This window comes from Ornithorhynchus anatinus, chromosome 5, assembly GCF_004115215.2.
Source record: "Ornithorhynchus anatinus isolate Pmale09 chromosome 5, mOrnAna1.pri.v4, whole genome shotgun sequence".
Taxonomy (NCBI): Eukaryota; Metazoa; Chordata; class Mammalia; order Monotremata; family Ornithorhynchidae; genus Ornithorhynchus; species Ornithorhynchus anatinus.
In genome coordinates this window covers 84,485,567-84,497,667 of record NC_041732.1, presented here as the reverse complement: position 1 = coordinate 84,497,667, position 12,101 = coordinate 84,485,567, and the positions used below count along the sequence as shown (strand labels likewise).

At 44.4% G+C, this 12,101-nt stretch overlaps 1 protein-coding gene across 2 annotated transcripts in view; it reads left to right on the top strand.

The window, feature by feature from the left end:
• SOCS6 (suppressor of cytokine signaling 6) overlaps positions 1–12,101 on the top strand; it is a 67,771-nt gene that overhangs the window by 28,775 nt on the left and 26,895 nt on the right. The window lies entirely within an intron of this gene.

The window sequence follows — 12,101 nt, the reverse complement described above, 5'->3', positions numbered from 1 at the left end:
CTGAGCCCTTGTGAGACATGGACTGTGCCCAACCTAATAATAATAATTATGGTATCTGTTAAGTACATATTATGTGCCAAGCACTTTTCTAAGCACTGGGGTAGATACCTGGGAATCATTTTATAGATGAGGTAACTGAGGCACAGAGAAGTTAAGAGGTTTGCCCAAGATCACACAGACAAGTGGAGGAGGGGATTATCTTGTAACTACCCCAGTGCTTAGTACAATGCCTAGCACATAGTAAATGCTTAACAAAAAACACATTTACCACCATTATTAGTCAGTGCTTAATAAATGCCATTAAAAGTGGGCCCGGAATCATCACATAGGTTTTGAGGATTGGTTTGGAGATTAATAAATACCTCTTTTAATGTCTGCCTCCCCCTCTAGACTGTAAGCTCAATGTGGGCAGGAAATGTGTCTGTTTATTATTATACTGTAGTCTCCAAGTGTTTAGTACAGTTCTCTGTACACAGTAAGTGCTCACTAAATGATTGAATGAAGGTGTTAGTTCATTTGATCATATTTAAGTGCTTACTGTGAGCAAAGTACTGTGCTAAGTGCTTTAAGCAATGTACTAAGTGCAGAAAGTAGGGGCTTAACTAGGGCACCTGGATTTATTTACTTAATCTTTTCCTACGGGGGAAAAATGAGTCGGCAGTGCTTACATCATGACAGATGACCTTCAAGAGGAAGGAGAAGCATCCAGATGAAATTGAACATTGGGAAAGCAAAATTTAGTAGGTGTAGAACACTAGTAATTTGAACCTCGTGGAAGCTTTGAAGCAGAGGAGTCCAAGAAATCTGGTTGATCGTCAGAAACCCAGTACTGCAGGCTGAGAAACAATCTCTTCCAGTACTGAGGAAGGGTGAGGCAGGTAAAACTCGATCAAGTTTATTCTAAACTGAGAGCTGGAGGGTCATGAAAGGCCTGTGGGATAGCTACAAAAAGTGGAAATCAGGCCAGATCACTAAAGAATACTGACAAATAGCCCGATTGTGTTGGGGCAAGATTAGGGGCAAGAAGATACCTCTGGCAAAACACTTAAAAGGTAACCAATTATTCTTCACTTTTTTTAGGCAGAGGAAGAGGGCCAGGTAGAATGGCACCTGGTCAAAAGGGAAAGCTGATAACAGGTGCCTGAAAGGACAGAAAGCTCACCCACCTCCCTTCTATTCTGTCTTTACAAAAAGGTAAACTGTAAACAGTTGACTAGACCAAGTCTCTCTCTCTTTTTCTCTCTCTCTTTTCTGGAAGTTTAGAAAATCAGATTTTGAATAGAAGAAACAGTTGTAGGGTTGAAAAAAAAACCCAGAAGAAAACCAAGAAACCCCAAAGTTTTAAAAACAGATGGTCTGATGGCATCCATCCTTGGGAACTCTAGGAATTCACCAGTTTCTTTGCAGAGCTACTCATTTTCTGAGAACTCTAGGGAAGTAGGTGAGGTCCCTGAGGGAACAAGGGGCTGGCTATCTTAGTAATTACCTACAGATAAGCTTAACACTGATCCCCTGGAAGTGCTAGAGCAAATTAGGAAGCAATCAGTTGGAACCTACTAGATTTTTAGGATAGCAGCCTACAGGTTTTTGGAAGACCAGTTCATGCCTGCCTGGTTTACCCTCCTGAAATTGTAAGAGGGGCAGACCATTTAAGTGATAGATGGACTATACCTAGATAGCAGTAAGGGTTTTGCTCCCTTCTGTAATAGAGTTATCCTCTGGTTCAAAGATTCCTTCTAGACTGTAAGCTTGTAATGGTTATGGGTAGAGAATGTGTCTCCCAACCCTGTTGTAATCTCCCAAGCACTTAGTACACACAGTTAGCACTCAGTGAATACCACTGATTGATTACATCCCTTGTCTTAAGCTGTCCAGTCATCTCAGATTCATAGCGACGCCATGGACACAGCTCTTCCAGAATGATTCACCTCCATTTGCAATCATTCTGGTAGTGTATCCCTAGAGTTTTCATGGTAAAAATCATTGCCTCCTTCCCCAAAGTAAAACTTGAGTCTTCTTCCTTGATTCTCTCCCATGTCGCTGCTGCCCAACACAGGTGAGTTTAGACTTGTAGCAGATTGCTTTCCACTCACTAGCCACTGCCCAAGTTAGGCATGGAATGGTTATGCCTCTGTTTGACTCTGCCTCCCATAGTCGAGATTAGTAGAGTACTGGAAATTCTACATGTGTGACCCTGAGAGGGGCATTACATCCATAGGTGTGAGTATAATGAAAGAGAATTTTGGGCCCTCTTTGTCTGTAGAAATACAGTACCCTATGATCACCCATTAATAGGACTGTTCAGTCACTGACAGTTAAGAGTGGGTGAAAGCTATGCTCTTTCACAAATGGGACTTGTGCTCGAGTGGTTTTCGCGGTAGTTGTGAGGGTTTGTACCAAACCATCCACACTCTCACCTCATTCCCTACTTCCCAACGGCACCCACTGAGAGATTGCCGGTAGGGAGAAGGGGCGCAGTGTGTGAACCCAAACAGAATAACCCTTGAGATCTCAACCACAGCAGATGCCGTCCAGTGCAACCTGGTTAACAGGAAAAAATTTGATCTTGTTACTATTACTAATCCTGACAATAATTGTGTTATTTGTTAAAGCATTCACTGTGTACAAAGCACTTTTTTTAAATTGCTGGGGTAGATTTGGGTTAATCAGGTCAGTCACAGTTTTTGTCCCAAATGGGGCTCAAGTATAAGGGGGAGTCAGTCGGTCATATTTATTGAGCACTTACTGTGTCCAGGGCACTGTGCTAATTCCTTGAGAGCGTACAGTACAACAATATAACAGACATATTCCCTGCCCACAATGAGCTAACAGTCTAGAGGGGGAGACAGACATTAAAACAGAGAAGTAGCAATGCCTAGTGGATAGTACACGGGCCTGGGAGTGAGAAGTGTCACGAGTCCTTGGCTCGTACCAACCAGGACTTTCCTGGACCGGGGTAGCCTCAGTGACAAAAGAGTCCCACCAAACCACCAACCACCAAGGTTACTGTGGAAAGTGTACTTAGTTTTTACCAATGTGCAAGAGAGTGACACATACACACTCTCACTCCACCAAGGGTTCAGTACCAGTCTGTCGGTCAAGGGAGCCTGTTCTGCCAATTCCGCAGCAGAAGGTTAGGAGAAATTCCTGGCAAAGTGGACCGCTGACGCTGCAAGGCTCCTCTGCAAGCCGCTTCCTTCAAAAACTGCTGCTTCCTCTCTGCTTCCTTGTGAGTCAAAGCCACCACCTTTTATCTGCCTTAGACGTCGCAGCTGTGGCTCTGTGGACCAATCATTGATTGCTGATTGCTGCATAGAACAGGGAGAGAAGGTCACATCTCCCTCCATGCCCCGACCCCACAGGCCGGCAGTGACCCACCCTGAAGTTAGAGCACCCCAGTTCCTTTGCGAATTTCGTCTTTGTTGTTGTCTGAGGGATCACAGACAGTCACTAGTAAAGCAACTTGTTGCGGCCTCACCATAGGAAGAATCTGGGTTCTAACCCTGGCTCCTTCACTTGTGCGCTGTGTGACCTTTGGCAAATCACTTGACTTTTCAGAGCCTCAGTTCCTCATCTGTAAATGGGGATTAAGACTGTCAGCCCCCATGTGGGACAGGGACCGTGTCCAACCCAATTTGCTTGCATCCACCCCGGCACTTAGTACAGTGCCTGGCACATAGTAAGCACTTAAATGCCGCAGTTATTATTATTAGGTAATTAGTCCCCATTTTATACATGAGGAAAATGAGGCACAGAGAAGTTAACTGGCTTGCCCAAGTGGGCAGGCTTCATAGCTGGGATTAGAACCCAAGTCCCTGACTCTCAGGCTCTGGATCTTTCCACTAGGCCCCTCTGTGTCTCAGTAGTAGTGATGGGTACCTGCTGGGTTTGAGAGAAACTCCCAAGTCAGAGCTTGGTTTTAGCATGTGGAGTAGGATTGGTGATCCAGAAGATCAGCTCTGGGGCCATTAGTGTCTAATATCTTTGTTGGTGCCCGAACACCAACAAAATCAACAACGGATATGCTCATCAGATTTGCAGATAAGACTAAGCTGGAACAGGTCATTAATGTTTTGAGTAACACTGGGACCTCTCACTGGTTTCCATGCCTCCAGCCTCTTCTCCTGATCAAGTCTGTACTACACGTTGCCACACCGATTTTCAGAACCCTCCACCAGCTTCCCGTTACCCTCCATATCAATAAGAAGCTCTGCCCAATGACTTCAACTCTCCCTACCTCCCACCTATTGGTTCTTTTTCTCCTTAGTCCTCAGCTCACTGTTCAGATCTCTTAACGTTGTTCCTCATTCTCCTTTCTCCTGTCTCTTCCCCGTCATTTACACAGTTCTCTTGCTTAGGAACCCTCTTCCTACCCTAATCTGGCAAATTACAACTCACACCATGTTTTAAACAGTCCTGAAATTCCCTGTTGCTTGATCAACTCCCAGCCCCCCGAGGTGATATCAGTATATTGGCCACTTCCAGTCCTTAACTTATTTATTCATACATTTCTTCAGCCCTTGCGGATGTATAATAAATTGTTCAGTCAAATATTCTGATTTATATATCAAAATAGATTCTTTTCCACTGGACTGTAAACTCGTTTTGGGCAGGGAACGTATCTACTAACTCTGTTATAGAGTACTCTCCCAAGTGCTTACTACAGTGCCCTGCACACAGTAAACTCTCAGTTAGTACAATTTATTGATTAGTTGGAATGTCCTCACCTCCTCACCGTTCCTCGATCTCGCCTATCCCGCCGTCGACCCCTGGGTCACGTCCTCCCGCGGTCCTGGAACGCCCTCCCTCCTCACCTCCGCCAAACTGATTCTCTTTCCCTCTTCAAAACCTTACTTAAAAATCACTTCCTCCAAGAGGCGTTCCCAGACTGAGCTCCTCTTCCCCCTCTACTCCCTCTGCCATCCCCCCTTTACCTCTCCGCAGCTAAAGCCTCATTTTCCCCTTTTCCCTCTGCTCCTCCACCTCTCCCTTCCCATCCCCACAGCACTGTACTCGTCCGCTCAACTGTATATATTTTCGTTACCCTATTTATTTTGTTAATGAATTGTACATCGCCTTGATTCTATTTAGTTGCCATTGTTTTTACGAGATGTTCTTCCCCTTGACGCTGTTTAGTGCCATTGTTCTTGTCTGTCCGTCTCCCCCGATTAGACTGTAAGCCCGTCAAACGGCAGGGACTGTCTCTATCTGTTGCCGACTTGTTCATCCCAAGCGCTTAGTACAGTGCTCTGCACATAGTAAGCGCTCAATAAATACTATTGAATGAATGTCAGTCCCTTGTGGGCAGGGAATTTATATTGTGCTTCATTTGTCCTTTCAAGTGCTTAGTACAGTGGATCACAATGAGTAGATGTTCAGTGAATACCACCACTGCTGCTGCTGTGACAGGGGAGGACTTCAGAATGAATTAGACAAATTGAGAAAATGATTCAATACCAAAGAGGATGGAATTCCATAGGGATAAGTGCAGGGTAGAGCATTTTGGAATGAAAAACAAATCTTACAAATACATGATGGGGAAAAGCTTGCTAGGTCCCCAAAATTGCCAGGCACAGGAAACAGACCTAGGGATCGTAATTGACTAGAGCTGGTGAAAGGATCATCCATTTGATTCATTATTGATAAAGCCAGACTGATACTTGAGTGTATTTAATAGTAATATGCCTTGCAGAAGTCTAGAAGTAATCTTTCCAAAATCTTCTGGACTATTTAGAACCTTATTCATACATTGCGCCTATCTTTAGCCTGCAGTTTAAAAAAAAAAGAGAGAGAAATTAGAGGAAGTGCAGAAAAGGGACAAAAGTCATTATTAAAGAAGTAAAAAATAGGACCTATAAGAACTTAAGAGTTTCGAGAGGAGAAGCGGTAAGGGATGATTTTTAATAACTTCCTTAAAGGAAAACTAGGGTTTTCCTGGAAACTTGATCTATTCTCATTGTTCACTGAATACCAAGACCATATCTAAGGTCACTGAGACCTTAGGGTAGATAGAAAACTAATTAAAAGGTAGGAAATAGAAGGAAGGTCACGATTAACAACCCATTTTTCAGACTGGAGAAATATAAGTAGTGACATACCTCAGGGATCTGAACTCGGTTTGGTTTTGTTTACTATCTTCTGACCTCGGAGAGTGGATGGGAAGTGAAATTTCAAAAGTTTGCAAGGGCACTAAATTGGTGGTAAATGTTGTGGAGATGGCAACAAACTCCAATGAGACTTCATGAGGTGGAGTTAGGAAACTAAACAAGGCAAATGAGTTTCATTGTGAGCAAGGGCAGAATAATGTTCCCAGAGAAAGAGAATCCAAAATACAATTATAGGATTATGAGCGCTGAGCCATCAGTCCCAAGTCTGGAAAACCAACGTTGACTCTTTAAGTCATAGATCTAGTGTGTGCCCGCTTCCAAAATTGCCAACCAGATTCTGGCCATCACTAGGAAGAGGCTAAAAACCAAATGGAAGGCAGAGTTTGGTCACTGCTTAAAATTGTGGTATTCATTCATTCAGTCGTATTTACTGAGCCCATATTGTGTGCAGAGCACTTTACTAAGCACTTGGGAGAGTACAAAATTAACAATAAACAAAGTCCGTGCCTATGGTGAGCTTCCTCTGCCTGTCTGTTCCTAGGTCTTGTCCAAACTAGAGCTGGACAAAGGTGCAGACAAGGGCCAACAACAAGATAATTGTGGAGGAGGAAAAACTTTTGGTGGAGGATGGGCTGAGTAGATTTAGGGCTTGGTTTGAAAAGTAAAAGGTGTAGCAGGAACATGGTGGAGTTTATAAAACCACAGAGGGTGTGGACAGGGTGAATATGAAATTGTTCACCAAATTTTACATCATCAGGTCAGGAGGCACTCACTGGAGCATGATGGCATTGGGTCCAAAGCCAACAAAATTAAAGACTTCCTCCAATAGACGAGAACCATATGGTACTGATTCCCCAGGAAGTTCTGCGGCCAAAAATAGCAACACGTTCAAGAGATTTCTGGATCAATTAGTGGTTGAGATATCTTTGGTGGGTTACTTGGGAGAAAGTTAGTGATGGCCCATTCTTAGAAATTAGAGTGGATATCAAAATGAAATGCCGCCATCTCGGAATTGTAACCTGGATTCAGATCACAGCGGAGCACGGTGGATGTGATTTTCTCAGCATGTCAGATGGGGGAAATTACAAGATGTAACACCAAGACCAGAGCATTTAACACACTTAAAACTTCTGGATTCTGAACACTGATGAGTACGTTTTGCTGCCCTGGAAAGTTTATTAAGAGTCTCGAGACTACTTTAAGATGGCATGGCTATTTGGACTAGCGTGAAAGGGATCCTGTAAGCTCATTGTTGGCAGGGAACATGTCTACCAACTCTGTTATACTGTACTCTCCTAAGTGCTTAGTACAGTGCTCTACACACAATAAGCACTCAAAAAAATATGATTGATTGATTGACCCTGGATGATTCTTTCCCCCATTGCCAACAGGCCAAGGCAGAGAAGCATTCATTCTACGCTGCCAGGCCCTATAATAAAATAGGATACTTGGAGGCAGGTGTTAGAATGCTTCCAACTCAGACTGAATAATTTGTATTTGTAATTCTGGTATTTGGCAAGTGCTTACTAAGTGCCAACCACTGTGCTAAGCCCTGGGATACATATAAGCATATCAGAAACAGTCCCTGTCCCACTTAGGACTCATAGTCTAAGAGGGAGGGAGAATTATAATCAGTCAATGGTATTCAGCACATATTATTTGCCAGAACACTGTACTAAATGCTGGGGTGGATACAAGCAGATTGGGTTGGACACAGTCCATGTCCCATGTAGGGCTCACAGTCTCAACCCCCATTTTACAGATGAGGTAACTGAGGCATAGAGAAGTGAAGTGACTTGCCCATGGTCACATAGCCGACAAGTGGCAGAGCCGGGATTAGAACCCATGACCTGCTGATGCCCAGGCCTGTGCTCTATCTACTCCACCTTGTGCTTCTCCATTAACAATGGCATCTAAGAGCTTACCATACGCCAAGCACTATACTAAGTGCTGGGGTGGAGACAGGTAAATTGGCTTGGACACAGTCCCTGTCCCAAACATGGCTCCCAATCTCAATTCAGCATGGCTCAGTGGAAAGAGCCTGGGCTTCGGAGACAGAGGTCATGGATTCGATTCCCAGCTCTGCCACTTGTCAGCTGTGTGACTGTGGGCAAGTCACTTAACTTCTCTGTGCCTCAGTTCCCTCATCTGTAAAATGGGGATTAACTGTGAGCCTCATGTGGGACAACCTGATTACCCTGTATCTACCCCAGCACTTAGAACAGTGCTCTGCACATAGTAAGCGCTTAATAAATACCAACATTATTAGTCCCCATTTTACAGATGAGGTAACTGAAGCACAGGAAAGTCAGGTGACTTGTCAAACAGGAGACAAATGGTAGAGTTGGGATTAGAACCTAGGTCCTTCTAATTCCTATTCCCATACTCTATCCACTAGGCCACGCTGCTTCTATACCCCTTGAGCACTTGATATTCACACCAAAGCATTCATGTATGTATCCATGATTTATTTATATCAATGTCCATCTCCTCCTCTAGATTGTAAACTCCTTGTGCGTGGCTCAGTGGAATGAGCCCAGGCTTGGGAGTCGGAGGTCATGGGTTTGAATTCCGACTCTGCCACTTGTCAGCTGGGTGACTGTGGGCAAGTCACTTCACTTCTGTGTGCCTCAGTTACCTCATCTAGAAAATGGGGATTAACTGTGAGCCTCATGTGGGACAACCTGATTACCCTGTATATACCCCAGTGCTTAGAACAGTGCTCTGCACATAGTAAGCGCTTAACAAATACCAACATTATTATTATTGTGGGCAGGAAATATGTCTTACTGACTCATGCACTGTATTCTCCCAAACACTTAGTACAGTACTCTGCACACCATAAGCATTCAATAAATGCTACTGATTGAAAGAGTTTACAGCCTAGTAGGGGAGACTGACATTAAACTATGGATATGTAGGTAAATGATGTGGGGTAGAGGATGGGGTGACTATCAAATGCATCAAGATGACACAGAAGGGAGAGGGAGTAGGGGAAATGAGTGCATAGAGAAGGTATCTTGGAGGATATGTGATTTTGATAAGGCTTTCAAAGTGGAAAGAAAGATAATGGTATTCATAAAGTTCTTACTATGTGCCAAGCACTATACTAAAGGCTCCGGGAGATAGAAGATAATAAAGTCCTCCGAGAGGTTCACAGTCTAAGTAGGAGGTAAAACAAGTATTTTGTAGATGTGGGAACTGAGGCATGGAGAACATACGTGGCTTGCCCAAGGTCATAGAGCAGGTTAGTTGCTAGAATTAGAACCCAGGTCTCTGTCTTCTAAACCTGTGCTGTTTCCACTGTGCAAACTGCTTCATATCTCTCAGATACGAAGGGGAAGGGAGTTCCAGGCCAGAGACAGTATGTGGGTGAATGGTAGGCAGTGAGATAGATGAGACTGGAGTACGGTGAGTAGGTTGGTGTTGGAAGAGCCAAGTGAGCATGGTGGATTGTAGAAGGAAATCAGCTAGGTAATATAGGAAGGGTCAAGGTGACTGAGTGTTTTAAAAACAGTGGTAAGGAGCTTCTCTTTGGTGAAGTGGGTGGGTAACTACTGGAGGTTCTTGAGGAATGGGGAACAGTAGGCTGAACTTCTTTTTAGGAAACTGATCTGCGCAGCCGAGTGAAGTATGAACTGGAGTGGGGATAGACTGGAGGCAAGGAATTCAGCAAGGAGGCTGATGCAGTATTCATTGTGTGATGGGATAAGGACTGGATGGGATAAGGACTGGATCATCGTGGAGAGGAAAGGGTGGATTTTAGCAATGTCATGAAGGTAGAACCGACAGGATGTAGTGATAGATTAATTCTGTGGGTTGAATGAGAGAGATGAGTCAAGGATAATGCCAAGGTGACTTGTGAGATGGGGGAAGATGGTGGTGTTGCCTATAGTGATGGGAAAGACAGTGGGAGGACAGGGTTTGAGTGGGAGGGAGGAAGAAGTATTGCAGATGAGAATAGGTCATTTCCTTGTTTAAGGAGCAAGAATCACTTATGTCAGGGACTAGTCATTTTCCAAACAAAGGTTTTAAGGGGTATCTATATAATTAAAACCACATATGGTCCTAGAATTTCACTGTAGACATTATCATCCAGATCTGAAAAACAGTCATTTAAGAATCTCTGCACACAAATGACTGGGTCCGAAAGGCCCATCCCCAAGAAGCCCGGTGATTGTAAACCACTTCACGGAATCAGCCGGGCACTGTGAACTTAAGGTCTGTGTCAAGAAAACCGAAGTAGTGAATCAGCCTGCGTCAGGGAAGCCAGACATGTGACCAAATACCTATATTGACCACACAGAGATAAGGATTGGACTAAATGCCATTGCCTAGGTAGCATGCTGCCCAATGTTGCGATGATAGACGGGGAAGTAGAATATCAAATCAAGGTTGTCAGACCATTCTTTGGGAGACTGTCAGAGGGTGGCGGCAGCTTGGTAAATAGGCTTTTGACTAAAGTTCTTTTGTTTTATGGTATTTGTAAAGCACTTTGCGCCAAGCACTGTACTAAGTGCTGAGGTAGGTACAAACTAATCTGCTTGATCAAAGTCTGGGTCCCAAGCAGCGTGGCTCAGTGGAAAGAGCACGAGCTTTGGAGTCAGAGGTCATGAGTTCGAATCCCAGCTCTGCCACTTGTCAGCTGTGTGACTGTGGGCAAGTCACTTAACTTCTCTGTGCCTCAGTTACCTCATCTGTAAAATGGGGATGAAGACTGTGAGCCCCACGTGGGACAACCTGATTCCCCTGTGTCTACCCCAGCGCTTAGAACAGTGCTCTGCACATAGTAAGCGCTTAACAAATACCAACATTATTATTATTAGATCTCATCCCAATTTTACAGATGAGGCAGCCGAGGCACAGAGAAGCAAAGTGACTTGCCCAAGGTCACCCAGCAGACGAGTGATGGAGCCGTGCTTAGAACTAAGTCTTTCTGCCTAACCAAGTCCGCCTGCCTCCCAGGCCTGTGCTCCGTCCTCTAGGCCTCTCAGCTTCTCAGAGTTCTACAGAACTTTAATGCCATTCAACCTTCTTTATGGTAGGGAGACTCGATTCCCCACAGATGTCAGTTAATCAGTGTTATTTATCAAGGTTTCTTGTGTGCAGAACACTTTACTAAGTGGTTGGGACAGTACTGTACAGTAGGTAGGATCTCTGCCCACATGGCCCTTATAGTTTAGAGGGGAAATCTGATATTAATAGTAGTAGTAATAGTATTAAGTGCTCACTGTGTGCAGAGCACTGTCCTAGTCTCTCAGCTCAGTGTAGTCAGGGAAAGGGACTACCAACTCAGTTGTAATTAACTCTCCCAAATTAATTCCACCTTAATCCAAGCATTTATTCTATCCTGCCTTGATTACTGTATCAGCCTCCTTGCTGACCTCCCAGGCTCCTATCTCTACCCACTTCAGTCCATAATTCACTCTGCCACCTGGGTCATTTTTCTGCGAAAATGCTCAGTCCTTGTTTCCCCAACTCCTCAAGACCCTCCATTGGTTGCCATCCAACTCCATATCCAACAGAAACTCCTTACCATCGGCTTTAAAGCACTCGATCACCTTGCCCCCACACCTCACCTCACTGCTCTCCTGCTACACATCATTCCACAGACTTTGCTCCTCTAATGCCCAAGTTCTCACTCTACCTTAATCTCCTCTGTTTCCCTGCCAGCTTCTCACTTACATCCTGCCTCTGGCCTGGAACACCCTCCCTCTTCATAAGTGATAATTACTCTCCCCACCTTCAAAGCATTATTGAAGGCACATCTCCTCCAAGAGGTCTTCCCCGACCAAGCCCTCATTTCCTCTTCTCCCACTCCCTTCTGCACCACCCTTGCACTTGGATTTGCTCCCTTTATTCAGTCCTATAAATAATTTATTTGTATTAATGTCAGTTTCAGCTCTTAGACTGTGAGCTCATCGTGGGCAGGGAACATGTCTCCCACCTCTGTTATATTAAACTCTCCCATTTGCTTAGTACAATGCTCTGCAC